The sequence below is a fragment of the Onychomys torridus genome, unplaced genomic scaffold (assembly GCF_903995425.1).
Source record: "Onychomys torridus unplaced genomic scaffold, mOncTor1.1, whole genome shotgun sequence".
Classification (NCBI taxonomy): Eukaryota; Metazoa; Chordata; class Mammalia; order Rodentia; family Cricetidae; genus Onychomys; species Onychomys torridus.
This window is the reverse complement of record NW_023411717.1, coordinates 178,853-197,435: the sequence shown is the minus strand read 5'-3', so window position 1 is coordinate 197,435 and position 18,583 is coordinate 178,853. Positions and strand designations below refer to the sequence as shown.

General features: G+C 39.8%; 1 pseudogene; it reads right to left on the bottom strand.

Annotated features, from left to right (window-relative positions):
- Nucleotides 1-7,979: 7,979 nt before the first annotated feature.
- On the bottom strand, nucleotides 7,980-8,462 carry LOC118575302 (annotated as a pseudogene).
- Nucleotides 8,463-18,583: the final 10,121 nt, after the last annotated feature.

The window sequence follows — 18,583 nt, the reverse complement described above, 5'->3', positions numbered from 1 at the left end:
GAGTTAAACAAATATGTAAATTTTAAAGGTACCTTGACTTCAAAATTTGGATATAAGGATATGTTGCTTTGGTAAAGAGTCTCTGCTTTTGTTTCCACAGAAAGCCAGAGGCTGTGGGTTTGTTCCAGATTAAGATACATCAGGTTTGATCAGCCAAGACCACCTGAAATGTCTCCGATGACACCATGTCCCAGATGATCCAACATCCAGAATGGTTTCAAGGCAACTGGCTCAGAGGTTCACCCTCACAGACTACTCCATAATCCTAAAATTTTCTTTGTGTCCCCATAAGATACAGTGCCCCCTCCAGCAGGAAGTAGTAAGAAAAACTACAACCAAATTCCCAGCTGGCTTTGGAGATGGAATTGGCTCACTCCTTCTCTAAACCCAAGCACATTGTTAAAAAAAAAGGTTAAGAGATTCTTGTGTCCCAAATCAGAAGAGCCCTCTGGTGTGGAACAGAGAAAAACCCAATATTTTATTTAAAACAGGTTGATTATAAATGTAATCACTTTCTAAAGATAAAAAGGGGATATGATATAGATATGCTAGGATGAAAGGGTAGATTAATGAACTTACTTCTAAAAGAGCAACAACTCATTTAAAATGTTTTACATTGGTATAGATTTTAGTCTATTGATACAAACTTAAAGTTAATTTTGTTATACTGAGTGTATATTTCTACTCATGTTTAAGGTGCTATGTTTGTATAGCTCATTTTAAATTGAAATGGATAATTAAAAATAGATTAATAGTCATCTATGATAATCATACTCATAGCCATGTTAGTTAAGTCTTCTAGATATATAGAGAGATATTTCAGATAGATAGGTAATATTCAAATACTTCAAAGACCTACAGAATATGACATTTAAAATACTATTAAAATTTAGACTTTCTGGACAGTGAGACATGTCTGCTCCTGGCAGCACCGATTTTCTTCAGAGAGGAGGATGGGCATTAAAGACACTTCATATGGAATTTATCTTCACCTTGACAAAAAACAGCCATTTGGGCAAGAAACTGTTCTTGCCTGGACTGCTTGATCGACTGGACATGCAGAACCCATAGAAAGGTGACCACTAAACTTTGCTTGACAAAATGGTCCTTCAGGTTCCTGCTTCACAGAGGAAACTGCCAGACAAACATTCTACAGGACACCAAGAGAAGTGACTGAGAGACTCTAGCCCTGTGGGCTGAAGACAAATGCCCCAATTTTACAAAGGAACATTAGGTGACTGTCCAGGCTGCTAGCTGACTCTGTCTACCCTACAAGACTCCCGAAAGTTGCTTGCATCCTTCTCCCGGTTCTCAGGTAATATTATATCCTTCTGAGGTCTTTGGTGTGGTTGAAGACTAGATAGTTATAATTTCCTCAGTTATGATAAAAGATAAGTTAGATATAAAACTTTAGACTCACAAATATAAGTTAGATAGGATATCTTCTTTAATATTGTAACTATAATTCTTGCTTGATAATTGTTTTGTTATATGTAATTGTACGATGTAAAAGTTAAAACCTTCCTTTAAAAAAAAAGAAATTGTCTTCAACAATTAAAATTTACTATCAAATTCTGGAAGACAAGGAATGAAAATGTTGATTTTTGTTTACCTGTCTTGCATGTTTACTCCATGTTATTTACTGAAATCTAAAGATCTGGAGATGGAATCTCTAAATCCACAATTAGAAAGAACATGTGTTTGTATTTATGCATGTAGGTTACCTCATTAGGTATAATAATTTCTAATTCAGTCTTTCTTGAGGGTTCGATCACTATGAAGAACCACCATGACCAAACAGCAAGTTGGGGAGAAAATGATATATTTGGCTTACACTCTCAAATTGGTCTTCATTATTTAAGGAAGTCAGGACATGAACTCAAACAGGGCAGGATCCTGGAGGCAGGCACTGATGTAGAAGGCATGAAGAGGTGCTGTTTACTGGCTTGCTTCCCCTCATTTCTCAGTCTGCCTTTGATTAGAACCAGGACTGCTAAGTCCAGGTGATGGCATGTCGGGCCATCTTAGCAGTAAAAACAGAAATGGTACAAAAAACACAAAAACATCCAACGCAGTCCATGATGTGTTGTCAAACTCCTGATTGTGTGCCTTGCCTGAGTGTGACTGACATACCAGTGTCTCTCCACTATAGAAAACTGACTTTCCCCAGTGCTGTCAATAGTGTATGGCTTCCTTGCTGAGAGTGAGACTTGTGCCCACTTCCCTTCCTCCATGTGTGGATTTTGTCTGGCTTTCACATCTAAGGTCTTGTTATTGCTGCTGTGAAAATCATCTTTCAAAAGTTCAGGAAGTGAAGAAGAGGAGTGGAATTGGTAAACTACTTGCTCAATTGGCTTTTTAATTTTTTAATTAAAAATTTTTCTTTATTCATTTTAGAAAGCAATCAAAGGACCCCCTGTTCCCTCCTCCCTCCCTGCCTGCTTGCTTCTCCTATCCCATTCCACCTCCTCCACAAAGGCAAGTCCTCTCATGGGAAGGTACATCCAGTAGAGACAAGTCCAAGCCCTTTCACCTGCCTCAAGGCTTCACAAGGTGTCCCATCATAGGTTATGGACTCCAAAAAACCTGCTCATGCACCAGGGATAGATTCTGATCCTAATGCCAAGGGAGCCTCCAAAGCAGATCAAGCTACACAATTGTCTTGCCATGCAGAGTGCCTAATATATTCCCATGCTAGCTCTACAGCCATTGATCCGACGTTCATGAGTTCCTCCTAGTTTGGTGTGGTCATCTCTGCAGGTTTCCCCATTTTGATCAATTGCTCATAAAATCCCCCTTCTCTCTTTTTGAAAGGATTCTTGAAGCTTTGCCTGGTGCTTGTCTGTGGGTTTCTGCATCTGCTTACTTCAGTAATTGGAGAGAAGCTCTCTGATGACAAGGTATTCACAGATCTGATCACTGGGTAAGCCAGGTCAGTATTTCTAGTAGTCCAAGCTAGGGTCATCCTTGGGATTTCTGGCAACCTCCCTAGCACCAGGCTTTTCTCTTTCACCATGATATCTCCCTCAATCATGATATCTCTTTCTTGATTTCCCACTCCATCCCTGTTCCAGCTCCACCATCCCATTCCCTTATGTTCTCATCCCCTATCACCTTCTCTCCACTGAACACCCCTATTCCCAGTTTACTCATGGAGATCTCATCTATTTCCCTTTCCCAAGGCAAACCATGCATCCCTCTTTGGTCTTCCTTGGTAGCTAGCTCCTCTGGAGGTGTAGGTTGTGGCCTGGTTATCCTTTGCTTTACATCTAGTATCCACTTATGAGTGGGTACATACCATTTTTGTCTTTCTGAGTCTATGTTACCTCACTCAGGATGATATTTTCTAGTTCCATTCATTTGCCTGCAAATTTCATGATGTCATAATTTTTCTCTGCTCTGTACTCCATTGTGTATATATACCACATTTTCTTAATCCATTTTTTGGAAGGGCAATTTAGGTTGTTTCCAGTTTCTGGCTATTAAAAACCATGCTGCAATGAACATAATTGAACATGTGTCCCTGTGGTATGGTTGAGCATTCCTTAGGTATTTTCCCAAGAGTGGTATAGTTGGGTCTTGAAGAAGATTGATTCCCAATTTTCTGAGAAACTGCCACACTGATTTCCAAAATGGCTGTATAAGTTTGCACTCCCACCACCCTTGGAGGAGTGTTCCCCTGATTCACATCTACTCCTACATAAGCTGTCTACAGTGCTTTTGATCTTAGACATTCTGACAAGTGTAATTGGTATCTCAGAGTCATTTTTACTTTTTAGGTAAAGGAGTAAAACTTAACTCTCTGGGCCAGTGGAAAAGGGAAAAACACAGAGACACTTATTCAGGCTCTCTCTATATCCTACTGTCTTTATTTTTCCCTTTCTTGATTATATACCTCAGCACAATCTTTCAGAGAGTATAAAAATTACAACATGACTACTTTCTCTTTATCTAGTCAATGATTATAATGAATACAGGTAAAAAACAATGTTTCTCATTTCCCTTATATGATTTGCCATTATAAATATAATGGGAGAAAAACAAATTACCCCAAGAAATCACATACATCCGCATCCAAGTAACTTGTTATAGATTAATAATGTTAAGTAAGCAAGGTGTTTTTCAGCTAGTTCTCTCACCTGCAGTCTACACTTTGCAATTACAAAGAAAGGATCAGTCCTTTTATTATTTATTAAAATGTAATCAAACAAATTCTTAAAAGAATCACATAGCAAAACTTTTATATATGAAAACAATCATTCATTTCTACTTTAAATCCACCTGGTATATACCCTCATCAATAGTGTTTTTTCTTAATTAAATCTCATCAGAATGCTGAGGGAAGAAATGGGTATATGGAATTATAAATCTCAGTTGGTTCCCAACCTCTCCTAGCAAGAAAGGCATGTCAGATAGTTGTAGTCGACTGCCTTTGTTCTTGTTCTTGACCTCAACAATTCCCTCCCTCAACTATTAAAAGTCAGACTTTCTAAACATTTAAGCCAGAATTTCTACATGAAAGCCATTAACAAAAACATCTTAACCTCACTTTACAAGCAATCTACATTTCTAAATACATTCTAAGGGTGGTTGTTGCATCATTAATCTGCTCCAGTAGCAATGGATGGAAAAAAGACCATCACTATCATTGTAAAGAGTAGACACAGTGCAGTGAAGTGCTAAAACCCCCTTTGAGTTTTCATATAACTCATAGGTTAGGAGGGATGTGGTGGCCATGAGAGCCATAAGCAGAGCTATGCTCAATAACAGTATGAGGTCCTGTGGACATGTAGTTCTTGGGGATCTGCCTTTCCAAGGCTCCTTTGAGGAAGCTTTGCTGCCAACCAAGCCATGTTCTAAGAGTTCCAAAGCAGCCTGTTGGTCCTCTTCCCTTCTGTTGACAGTGCATGTGGTCACAGTCACTGTGAGTTCATGTGTGCATCTGTGATGTTGTGTTATAAAACACGATTTCCTTGATGCTGTCCACAAATTGTGGTTCTGACAGTTATTATACCCCACCTCTGCATAGATCCATGAGCACTGAAAGGAAGGGGGTGAACAGACAGCCCATTAAGAATGAACATGCCAAAGGTCATTGAGTTGTGGATTTCATGTTATTATTCTTAAACACAGCAGGATACTGAACAGACATTTTGGAGAGCTGGCTAACCTCTGCTGTCAACTTCAAGTTCTGTAACATGATCCTGTCCCTTTAATATAATCTCATTTTAAAATAGCAACTTTTAGCTCCCAAAAGTTGCCTCTTGTGGAACCTGCTTCAATATACACTGTGGACCATCAAATGTGACGCAAAACCACTTTTTATGGTCAGATCTTGGTCCACTTGCCTCAACCCTCCTTCATTAAGCTAACATTGTGACTCATGTCCTGCTGTACCTGAGAACTGTCACCTTCTCTTCCAGCCAACATATTGCTGATTGCTTGCTATCTGCCCAAACTGCAGTCCCTTCAGGGACTGTGCAAGTATTACTTTGAATGAGAATATCATACCACAAATAAGATGATAGCTTTGAGTACTTGTTTCAATCTTGGTGGAACTGTTTGGGAAGGATTAGAAAGTGTGTCCTTGTTGGAGAAAGTTTTTCATTTGGGAAATTTTCAGGATTTTAATGACTCATGCTATTTTAGAGGCTTCTGCTTCCTGATTATAAATCAATTTTGAGCCCTCAGTAGCTGCTACATCCACCTGTCTTTATTCAGTCACCATCCACTCTGAGGCTCTGAGGATGTAAGATTAATTAAATGATTTCTCTTTAATTTGCTGTGATCATAGTGTTTTATCACATCAATAGAAAAGTAAATAAGACAGGTATCCTTATTATTTTCAGGGTAAGAGGAATTCTGCAAAAAATATGATGGGAGATTCTTTGGCTCTTAGAGAAATATGCTTGCTCTGTCAGTGATGATATTTCAACTCATAAATGCAGTATGAACTGTGATGGATTCAGATAACATTGGAAAATTGTGTGGTTTTGATTTTCTAGGTGGGGAGATTACAATATTCCAGCTCCAGTTGAGGGCAGGGTCTGAAGATGGGTGGATGCAAGAGCTGCAACAAGAGAAATCAAACACAGGACACTTCTTATTTTCATTTTAGGAGAGATGGACAGAAAGGAAATATATCTCAGCGGCAGTCCTACTCTGACAGGAGCCATCCTTGGTGGGACCAGTCTTAGCAGATGATGTAAGGAGTTGATAAGAGAAGGAGGTGAGCCAGACCACAATGGTCCTGTGAATCTTTCAGACTGACTGACTAACAGCCAGAGTACTTCTTTATTCATACAGAATTTAGTAAGCAGGGATATGTTCATGATGTTCCAAAATATAGATCATATAAATATGTTTGCTTGTCATTTGCTCATCTTTTAGTCATCATTGATAAACTATGACAAAACAGAGTTATCATTTCCAACCATTTTCCCTCAAGTTTTGACATCATTGATAAAGTGTATCATTTTTAATCATTAGCCATGTAACCCAAGTTTTAAGAATGAAGAGGCAAATGGCAGTCTGTTTTCACCCAATAGCTTTTGTAGCTACAAGGACACTAGACCAAAACAAAACCTCTTAGCCAACCTGGGTATAATGGCATGTCCCATTCAGTGTATTATTAACTCTTAATGGTGAGAGTGCCCAAGACAAATCCCCAGGCTAAAGCTGCTGCAGTTATTTTTCAAATTCTGGCATAATACAATGTTAATCCTAACATTCTGTTGTTTCTTGGTCATAAGTCAACACAGTGGCTCTGTATGTGCTAACTTTTCTAAGAAATGAGGTCCTGACATTTCATTTTTTTAAGTCATTGTTCCACTCCATTCATTGCTCATCAATATAAGTCTCTGTAGGGCTGAGATAACTTCAGCTACTATAACTTGTTGGTATGCTACAAATTGTCTGAGTGTACACTGGAAAAGACTTGCAATCTGATCTGTTGCCAAGTCCTCCCCCATTGAATCTTGTTAACTTTTTAAAGTTTACTTTGTTTTGAATGTTGTTTTCATGAGTAAACACAAGAACAGGGGTCTTTATGTGTGTCACAACCTCCAATGCTTGAGGAAGACCTTCAAGTAGATAAGGTATTTCCCCAAAAGCAGGAGAGTAGTATGTTCAGGATTTCCTGGGGAAGCTTAGAAGCAGTACTCATGGGAGAAGGCATAAATGATTCATCAGAAATTTCCATCAATCCAATATCCCCAAACTGTACAAATATAAGTTTCCCAAATATGCAAAAGTTGGTGATGAATACCACACAGGAGGCACAGAGGGCATCATGTAGTCAGCTTTTCGGGATCTTTGGCAAGCAGCTATGATGGCTTAATGACTTCTGTCTTTTCCACCAGATATGGCTGTGCCAGGAGATATTACTTCTCTTGATGCTTGATTGAAAATCAGTTTCTACAAATTTCCATGATGAACAGAGATGAAAGTCAAGATGTAATAAGCTGAATTAGCCAAACGCACTGTGTCTCACCTAAACTTGAAATGCACAGTGTTCAGGAAGAAGAGGAGCAGTTGTAGACCTGCTAGGATTTATGATATAAGAATCATAAATGTTCACCCCATCATCCTCTTTGTTTTCCCTTAAACTTATGTACTATTCTAATAAAAAAAATCTGATCAAGGCTTTGCCTGGAAAATGAAAAGACTCAGAATGTCCATGGATTTCCTTATCATGTAATTCTAGTCACCAAAGCTGTCAGTTGGTATTTTGTTCATGGGATATTATGCCTCAATTTTCTTTTTTTAAATAACAGAAGAAAACATGTAATGTTTTGAGGATATTAGATATCTTCAAAATATTCATGTAGAGAGAATTTCAGGGAAACTGTAAGAAAAATGTAGCCCAGACATCTGAGAGGAGTGTTTAATCTAGTCCTATCCACATAAACTACTGGAGGGAGCCTGTTTTCTGTGTGCTGTGCACCCCCTGGTGGCCCAGAGCAGCGTCACAGTGAGGTTTATGTCTGGATACTGAGTCCCCTCACTGTGTCTCTAGCACAATAGTAAGTGGCGGTGTCCTCAGATCTCACACTGCTCATTTGCAGGTACAGTGTGTTCTTGGCATTGTCTCTGGAGATGGTGAATCGGTCCTTCAGGGATGGTGCATAGTTTGTGGTACCACCACTTATTAATATCTCCAACCACTCCAGCCCCTTCCCTGGAGCCTGTCTGATCCAGTTCATCCAGGAGTCCTGAATGTGAATCCAGAGGCTGCACAAGAGAGTCTCAGGGATCCCCCAGTCTGTATCAGGCTACCCCCAGATTCCACCAGCTGCACTTCACACTGGACACCTGCAAAAACAGAGAATCATATTAGAGTACTGCCTCAAAGACTCACTGTGATTCCTGCTCATGTCCACTAATACACTCAGTATCTCTTTCTTTCATATATTACCTTTAAAAAGAGCAACAAGGAAAACCCACATCAGCCCCAAATCCATGGTGTGCTCTGTGTTCAGTGCTGGTCACTGATTGGGGAGACCTGGGAATCCAGGGCTGATCACTTTTGCCTGAGATTCAGGGTCAGTGCTGGCCTGGTTTTCAAGAGAAGAGAGAGGCATCATTTGCATGTCTTCTTGCTATACAACAAGTTTTGTAGCTGGTGCTGAGAGATGACATGTTCTATTTTCTAAATGTTCTGCGGGAGTCTGGTAATAAAGACAATGGTAGGAAAATTTTGTATATGATACTAAGGTGTTTTTTCTTGGTACACACTTAGTATTATCTATTTCATTGAATTCTCACAAACAAAAGATGCATTTTACAGTTAATTTAGCCAATTCTTCATGTCCTCTTATAATGGTAGTAACATTGTTACATACTCTGGAGCTCTTCTATTTTACTGTGTGGACTTCAACACTGATGTAGTTAGTACTTACTGCTTTATGAGCTCCAGTGCTAAGTGTAACTGCCTCAGGAATTTGGGAACTCCCTTTCATTTTATTTATTATTTTTTTATTTATTATACAAACAAATCACAGTCTCCCACCCCTCTCTTTCCCTTTTCCTCCCAGCTAGCTTCTACTATCATCTACTTCTCCATACAGAAATTTGCCTGCTACCCATGGGAGTCAACAATGCCTGGGATATCAAGTTGAGGCAAGGCTGATCTCTTCTCCCTGCATCAAAGCTTGCAAGTAATCCCAGCATGGGGGATAGGAGAACTCCCTTTCTGTGTTGAGATTATGTGACAGGACTGAATTCCAGTGTTCATCTAGGAAACCTGAGAGGCCTTATCCAGATTTGTGTGTGTCTAGGAGTGTGAAATTCTCATGTTATTATATATTTAAATACTCGTTTTCCTGCACATATACCTATTTGTTCACTAGAAAGGGAGTGACTGATCAACTGAACTTTGGGTGTAACTCAGCATTTGATTTCTACATGTCCTCCACATGTGCCCACATTAGCTTACCAGAAGTGTGACTTCACTCCCAACACCCGATCATCTTAATTCATGTCCTAACTCAGGCACTTAGAAGTCTTGATCTTACTTGTAGTCTCTCACATTGGTTCTCACTATTTAGAGGCCATGGAATTAGACACACGGGATTGACTGTGGTTTGGTTTCTCACATGGCACAACCATGAATGACACCAACACAGGTGCTCTGTGTCCATCATTCACTGCTTTAATGTTGACTGACATGCCGACAGGACAATTGAACAGTAGGTTCTATATGTTAGCTTACTGATTCAGTTTGAATGGACTCCAGTTTCCAGCATTGTAGATAAACCAGCTGAGCTTTGGGATATCATTGGAGAACAGAGTTGTTCTCACTCTTTATCAACAAGAGTAAAACAGAACTGACTGAAGGTTATTCTGCACAGGACATAAATTCAGGAGGAATGATGATATCAGAAAGCATTTTTTTTTAGAAAATTCAGATACACAGGATCATTGTAGAAACTGTGCATCATGGAGTGACTGAACCTTGTGGAATCAAAGTCTGAAAGAAGAAAGTCAACAAGAAGATTCAGGAAGATTTCATCCACAGAGGGCACACTGATCTTTAGCCCAAAGTCTTTTGTGATGCAGCTCAAGATGGTTCAATACATAATTCTACATCTTTATAATAAAAAGAAAGGAAGAGTGAAAGAAAGAGGAGAGATGTGAGGGCAGAGAGGGAAGATTGGATGTCAAAGTTGATGCATTTGAAACACAATATGTAAATGAAAACAGATGCATATGAAAATTTCAGGCATAAATATCTGAAAAGGAATCAATTTGCTAATAAGCACTTAACCTCAAACCCAGGAACCTAAGAAGGAAGCATGTCACACAGACATTAGTAAAAATATTGAAACTGTAACAAATGTAGAAAAAAATTAACAATAACCACTTATATATCCTATATTTTATACCCTCTAAAGAAAATAGATAAATTAGGACAAAGTACTTTGTTAATGTAAATAATATCTAAGGAGAAGTGAGAGGAGTTAGCCTAATATCATGCTGTAAACATCAAGACACACAGTGAATTTGATTAATAAGGAATCATTAAATAATTGATTAAGGCATGCATTATTGCAGTATAAAATAAACAGGTGTTGGTAGAAAAAAAGAGGGAAAAGAAGAAGAAAAATAAATATAATAAGCAGCTAGATGCTTTACTTGAATGCAGGTTTGCCACAGTTAATGGTACAGGATGTACCATTGAGCAACAGGAAGAAAGAGGTTGTCAAATAACCTGGATGAAAATTATAAAAAGTCAAGTTAGTATTTTTCAAAAAATTCCTTTAAGTATAAATGTGAAGAATAAAATTTAGAGAAATAAATAAAATAGTGAAAATGCAAGGCAAAAAGAGATTTTAGTGTCTTTACTGATTTCAGTTGAAAATAATGTCATAAGGAAAAACCATTATCATGCTGTGTGGACGACATCATATCATAAAGAAACCTGCTCTGCCAAAGAGTAGGACTTCCTGCAACAGATTTCACAAATAAACTGTCCAACCACACTAAGATCCTCCAGCACCTTCAGTGTGCACAGGTAAACAGACATTTGGCACAGACCATTCAGGGGGACAGCAATTAGAACATGACTACTGGGCTTGGCTAGGAGACAGAATGTGGAAGGATCCAGTAAATATAAATAAACCCTGTAGTATAATAAACATAGAGACAGTGAACCATATATACATAGTGTATGCCATGTGCATTTATTCAGATGGGAGCACAGGATAAACTTGAATTTTTGTGTGGCCAGATGTTTCTCTTACACTTCTTGAAAAACAAATTTACTTCAAAAATAAATACACTGTAGAAGACTGATCAGCACTAAAACCAGAAGACATCATGAAAGTAATTTCTGGAAGAGATAATGGAAACAATGTTAGGAATACTTACATTAGGAGATGTTATGAAACAACTGTTTGACTTAAAGGGCTCTCAGTAAGAAGTAAACATGCCTGGTACTGAAAACCTTGTCAATACACAGATAGGACTTGGAGGAGAATCTGTAACTGCCACTTTAATAATAGAATCATCCCTAACTACATTCTAAATATTTATCCTTACTCCACAGAAAAGTACAGTTATTTCCACTCATTCAGCAAACTACTCTTTGCAATACCTGGAGACCATTAGAGAAAACCATAACAGAGAAAATGTAGAGTTGTGAAGCCAAGCCACAACTGAGAGATCTACAACAGAATTGCTATATGTAAGGCTCAGAGATTACAGCAAAATGTGGGGGGGGACATCTGTGATTCAGAAGAACAAGAATTTTGCTGTGGGATTCTGTCTCCTAGAAGTGTTAGAGACGCCAGGTGGTAGTGGTGCATGCCTTTAATCCCAGCACTCGGGAGGCAGATCCAGGCAGATTCTCTGAGTTGGAGGCCAGCCTGGTCTACAGAATGAGATCCAGAACAGGCACCAAAACTACACAGAGAAACCCTGTCTTGAAAAAACAAACAAAAAAATATGAGAGACAATATACCCATTAAATCTAACCAACATGGTTGCTGAGGTGTGGCCTAAACAATAATCAATCAACAGACATGCTAACACAGAAGGGGTTCACCTGGTCTCCACCCATGCAAAGGATTAAAGACAACTAAGGAGCTGTATATGGCAGAAACAGTCTTCTAGAGAGAAAAGTACACCAATTACAAAAATTCATGAAAACATTTGTTAGCAACATTATGGACAAAGATGCTTTTATTTATACATTTAGGTATATGAATGTATGTATGCGGGATTAAATTTCAAAGAGAGCAGGAGCAGAATAGAGTGTAAAATATTATTCATTATGGAAAGAAAATTTCTCATAAAAATTATATTAATATCACAAACTGAAGAAGTCTATATTATTGTTTCTCAATATAGGAGACATCTGAGTAAGTGAGCAAGTGGGACTCTGATGTCTGTGCCTTCTCTTGGGACTCTGTTCCTTTTGCTGATTTGCTTTGTCCAACTTTCATGTCATTGTTCTTTTTACAGCTTGTTATACTTTATTCTATTATGTTTCATTGTTAACAACAAACATAAATGTATTACTGGAAACTAAGATCACACACTGTGAAATGTTTAAAAGAAATACTTGGAGAATATATCATGCATTTTGGGCCACATTTTTTATGGATTAAAACTCGTAAAACAAAGGAATCAGAAAAATATTAACAGTATTACATCAAACCCAAACATTTTTCTGTACAGAAAATTAAATTAACAGGATAAAATAATCTGAAATTGAGATAATATATCTAGAAAGCAAAATCTGATAATGAGTTAGAATCGTGGATATAGAATTAGGTATAGTCAGTAGTAGGGAATAAACATGCCATAGACCAAAGAAGTAGAAGTGTGTTTAGAAAAAAGCAGAAAGACTCGCCACAGGGGTATGAAAAGTGTTCCTCATCACACAGATCATCAGAAATAAGAAAGAAAACTCTTGCTAAGATGTCATCTCAAATTTTTATATGCCTATTCTCCAAAGTACTGAATGAAAAAATAGCTAGTACAGATATGGAGGGCATGGAACCTCATTCATTTTGGAGGGAATGTAAATTTCTACCAACCATTAGTAGAGACAGGAATGGGGTACTGCAAATGTATTATGGCAGAAATGCCATAAGTGGCTGTCTCACTATTGGATGTATCCAACAATTCTTGAGAAATCTGTGGTCTAGAGATATGTGGAAACACCATTATCACTGCAGCATTGTTGTCAGTAGCAGTGACTTGGACAGCCACTTCCCAGAGCATGTGCACATGAAAATGTAGGAAGTATAAGTTGGGTTCTCATATGTACCAGAAAAGAAAGTCAGTTCTGTTCTTGGAGACATGCTTGAACCAGGGATTGTATGATAATATTTAACTAGATGAAACACTGGAAGAACAACACCCCTGTTATAGGAGTTCAATTAGGCAGGAAAACATTCAAGAGATCTAGGAGTGCAACAGTTAGTGCATTTTATGCAGTGTATACTTACAATCACCACTATGAACAAATTTTAAATGTTCCACCACTTAGGTCTTTGTTTTATATAAATCACATTTGCTTCCAATCTTGTGAGAGATTTTTAATTAAAAAGGCCTGTAAACAACCAGACATTAGCACAAAACCCCGAATAACCTGGACACTGTCTCCAATGATAATTATCTCTCTGTGCCCATAAACCACGATGAACAATGTGGATCTATCACTTGTGCAGGTGACTCTAAACAGATGCTATCAGAAGGATCCAGAGGAATGGAGCAGAGCTCCATATATGGCTGAAATTTTTGTGTTGCAATATGGACACAGCTGTCAATATCAAGTAGGAAGTCACTTAAGAATGGACATTGGGAGTTTCCAGCCATGCGGGAAGGCTCAAATTTTCCAAGACTGCAGACAGATCCTGCAGACTCCGCACCCTGCCTCCACACCTATTGGCCAGAGCCCTCAGCAACTTCCTGAGACTCAGAGACCAGGCCCCCAGCTTCCATAGTGCCCTGGAACTCCCACCTGGACCAGAGTTGAGTGCATGGGGTCATACCAAGAGACGCCTGCAACTGGGTCACAGCCCAGGGCACCAGCCACTCTGGGGAAGACTTGCCCAACTGTACCCCAGGTTCTGGCAATATGGCAGGACCCCCCATCCCCACCAGGAAGGTTTCCCCTCTCCAAGACCCTGTGGTGGACCCTACAACATCCAAGCCTTGCCCCCACACCATCTGCGAGATACTCCAGCCACTTCCTGAGTCTTTAGAAACCAGCCCCCAGCTTCCATCTTGCCCTGGAATTCCATCTGAACAAGAGATGAGTGCCTGGGAATTGTAGTCAGAGAGGCAACAACCTCTGGGTGCCACCCCTGGGCACCAAGCCATCGCAGGAGAACCTGCCCAACTTGGCCCCTGTTTTATAGCCATTCCTCAGGCCCTGCGGGAAGGCTCCCCTTCTCCAAGACTGCAGGCAATGGTAGAATGCTACAAATAGATCCATACCTGTCACGATACAAAAAACGTATGTCCAAGTGGATCAAAGACCTCAACAAAAATCCAATTACTCTGAACCTGATGGAAGTGAAAGTAGGAAGTACTCTTGAACACATTGGCACAGGATATCACTTTCTAAATATAACACCAGTAGCACAGACACTGAGAAAAACAATCAACAATGGGACCTGTTGAAAACTGACAAGCTTTTGTAGAGAAAGGACATCGTCAAAAAGACAAAGCTACAGCCTACAGAATGGGGAAAACAGTCTTCACCAACCCCACAATCTGACAGAGGGCTGATATCCAGAATATATAAAGAACTCAAGACATTAGACAATCAAAATGCCCAACAGTCCAATTAAGAAATGGGCTATAGAAACTAAACAGAGAATTCCCCACAGAGGAGCTGAAATGGCTGAAAGACATTTAAGGAATTGCTCAAACATCCTAATTATTCAGGAAATGTAAATCAAAATGACTCTGAGATACCACCTTATACCTGTCAGAATGGCTAAGATCAAAACACAGAAGACAGCTTATGCTTGAGAAGATGTGGAGCACGGGGAACTCTCCTCCACTGCTGGTGGGAATGCAAGCATGTAACAGCCACTTTGGAAAATCAATATGGTGCTTCCTTAGAAAATTGGGAATCCATCTCCCCCAAGACCCAGCTGTAGCACTCTTGGGGCATGACACACATCCATACCACAAGGCATTTGCTCAATCTATGTTCATATCAGCAATGTTTTGTAATAGCCAGAACCTTGGAAACAACCTAGATGCCCTTCAACTGAAGAATGGATAACAGAAAATATGGGTACATATACACAATGGAGTACTTACTCAGCAGAGGAAAACAAAGGACATCATTAGGTTTGTAGGGCAAATAGATGAATCTAGAAAAAATCATCTTGAGTGAGGTAACCCAGACTCAGAAGCACAAAACATGGATGTACTCACTCATAGTAGGATCCTAGATGTAAAACAAAAGAAGACTAGACTGCTACACAACTCCAGGGGAGGCTACCTAGAAAACAGGACCCTAGGGAAAAGACATAGGGATCACCCAAGGACAGAGAAATGAATGAGATCTATATGTTACTACCTAGACGACAGTGGGAGTAATGAAGGGCAAGGTTTGAGGGAAAGAAGCTTAGGGGAGTAGGAGATCACAGGCTGGATCAAGAACAGAAAGGAGAACAAGGAATAATAGACCATGATAAATGAAGACCACATGAGAACAGGTATAGGCAGAGTGCTGGAGAGGTTCCCTGAAATCCACAATGATACATCCTCTGTAGACTGCTGTCAATGGTCGAGAGAAAGCCTGTTCTGACCTAGTCTGGTGATCAGATTGCCAAACACTGTAACAGTCGTGCTGGAAATCTCCCCCAATAACTGTTGGAAGTGGATGCAGAGATCCTCAGCTAGTCCCTAGGTGGAGTTCCAGGTGTCCACTTGTTGAGAAAGAGGAGGTACTATAAGAATGTGAATTGTTGAGACCAATATTGGAAAAAGCACAGGGACAAATAGCCAAAAGAATGGAAGCACATTAATTATGAACCAAAGGTTGTGGAGTCTCCAGCTGGATCAGGCCCTCTGGATAAGTGAGACAATTGAATAGCTTGAACTGTTTAGGAGGCATCCAAGCTATGGGACAGGGGCTTTTCCTTAGTGCATGAGCTGGCTGTTTGAAACCTTGGGCTTACACAGGGACATTTTGCTCAGTCTAGAAGGAGGGGACTGGACCTGCCTGTACTGAATCCACCAAGTTTAAATGAATCCCCAGGGGATTCTTGGCCCTGGAGGACATGGGAATGGAGGGAGGGGATGGGGGGAAAGTGGGAGTGGGGGCGGGAGGGGGAGGACAGGGGAACTCATGGCTGATGTGTAAAATTAAAACACAAATATAATACTACTACTAATAATAATAATAATAAATATTGATTGCTAGGTATTAAAAAAAAAGAATGGTCATAGGCTGATCACATTAATATGTTTGTATTAGAATCACCCAACATGTTACAAACATTTTATATGTAGTTTGAGTAGTAATGTGTCTGATATTCAAGTCGTTATGCTCTGAAAATATTTGTTCTCTCCTGATACTGATGTGGGAGAAGCAAAAGACAGAATTAATTTCTTCTTCACAAGAAAGGTAGAGGCTTTGTGTCAACAGTATTTAAGACTGGAAATATGTAGACAGGCACATCTGTCAGAGAAAATCTCCTGGGACAGGAGCTTTGTGCCTCAGGAATCAGGTCCAAGAGGAAAATGATGATGTGGCATAGTAAGTACGGGGCTCAAAGTGAGCCATCCTTTGTTCCCTAGAGCTCACAGAAGAACAGCTTGTTCTACCCATGTGTTTCCCCAAAAAGACACATTGTTGAAATGACTCCAAGAAACTGATCAGAACAGGATTATTCCTCAATGCCCAGTGTACCGTGATTGTCATTACTGTTCTCAATTTTCACTCCTCAAAGGGTCCATTCCCAAATTAGAGCCACAGGATCCTGGGCAAATGAATTTAAAGGCCTGGCAGGAGAAGCAGTGAGAGGTGAGTGTTCAACAGCTGAGCTTGAAGGGCCGAGCTCTAGGTTCAGATGAGAAGGAAGAAGTTGCATTTTCTTGTTGAACAACAACAATATATAAATGTGAAGATGAATTGAGAAAACTTTTATTGCTTCATATCTGATCCTTGTAATTACAGGCCTCAGGGGGTGAATTAAATTTGAGAGTGAATAAAATTACTGTTCTGCAACCACCTTTCTCTTGTCCTTCTTCCTGAACCTCCAATAACAAACATTGCATTAATTAGGAAGTTTCCATGAACCTCCTCCCTGAGTCCTAAGAGAGAAAATCTTTCCAGGATCCTGAGGTTCTTCACATTTGATTTCAGTGAAAATAAAAGGCACACTTTTGTCCTAATAGATTTGAATAATTGATTTTCTGAGATTTTGTCTTCTGGCTAATATTAACTTACTTAAACTCAAAACCAGAAGCAGAACCCTGTGTATACTGTGTATACACAGTTCTTACAGACTGAAAATCTAAAGAGGATTTCTGGAGAATCTCCAATAGAGAGGGTGGCTGCCACAGTGGGGGTGTCACTCAATGATGACTGTCCCATCTCTTGTGTAAATCTCATGTTCTGTGAGTGCTGACCACACCCGGAATAATCTGTTCAAACAGCAGTGAATTTTTTTCAGTGCTCACACTGTAAACTCTTTATGGTGTGTCTTGCAGAGTAGTGGCTAGTGGAGCCTTGGTCGTCAGACTTCTCACTTGCAGATACACAGTGTTCTTAGAATAATTTCTGCAGATCAGTGATTCCCTAAGAATCCCTCCATGGCTCTGGCCCTCCCTTGAGACTGGTTAATCCAGTGTCTGTCCAACCTGCATGATATGGATCCAGAATGCAGACAAGAATTTCATGGATCCTGCAGAGATAACTAACCCACTTCCAGGTTCCACCAGCTGCACCTCACACTGGACACCTGCAAACACAAAGAATTCTAATCAGGAAACTGTCACACATGTCCAACTTCTGGCTCACTCATGTCCTCTTCCACAGTTAGCTGCTGTGGATATCACTCTGTGTAAATAAAGTTCTGATTGGCCAGTGGCCAGGCAGGAAGTATAGGCAGGACAAGAGAAAGAGAATTCTGGGAAGTAGGTTGGAGAGAGACACCGCCTACCGCCGCCATGAAAAGCAACATGTAAAGACACTGGTAAGCCACAAGCCATGTGGCAAAGTATAGACTAACAGAAATGGGTTAATTTAAGATAGAAGAAGTAGATAACAAGCAGCCTGCCACGGCCATACAGTTTATAAACAATGTAAGTTTCTGTGTGCTTTCTTGGTTGGGTCTGAGAGACTGTGGGACTGGTGGGTGAGAGAGATTTGTCCTGACTGGGCCAGGCAGGAAAACTCTAACTACAGTTAGCATCTCTGCTTCTTTTAAAAGAGCAATAAGGAAAAATGACTAAGCCCAAATTCCATGTGAGTGGTCTGTGTTCAGTGCTGATCACTAAATGAGAAGACCTGGGAGTCCAGGTCTGGGTCCCTTGCCAGAGCTACAGAATCAGGGTTCATTTGATTTTCATGAGCTGAGGAAAACCTTGTACTCCTGATAAA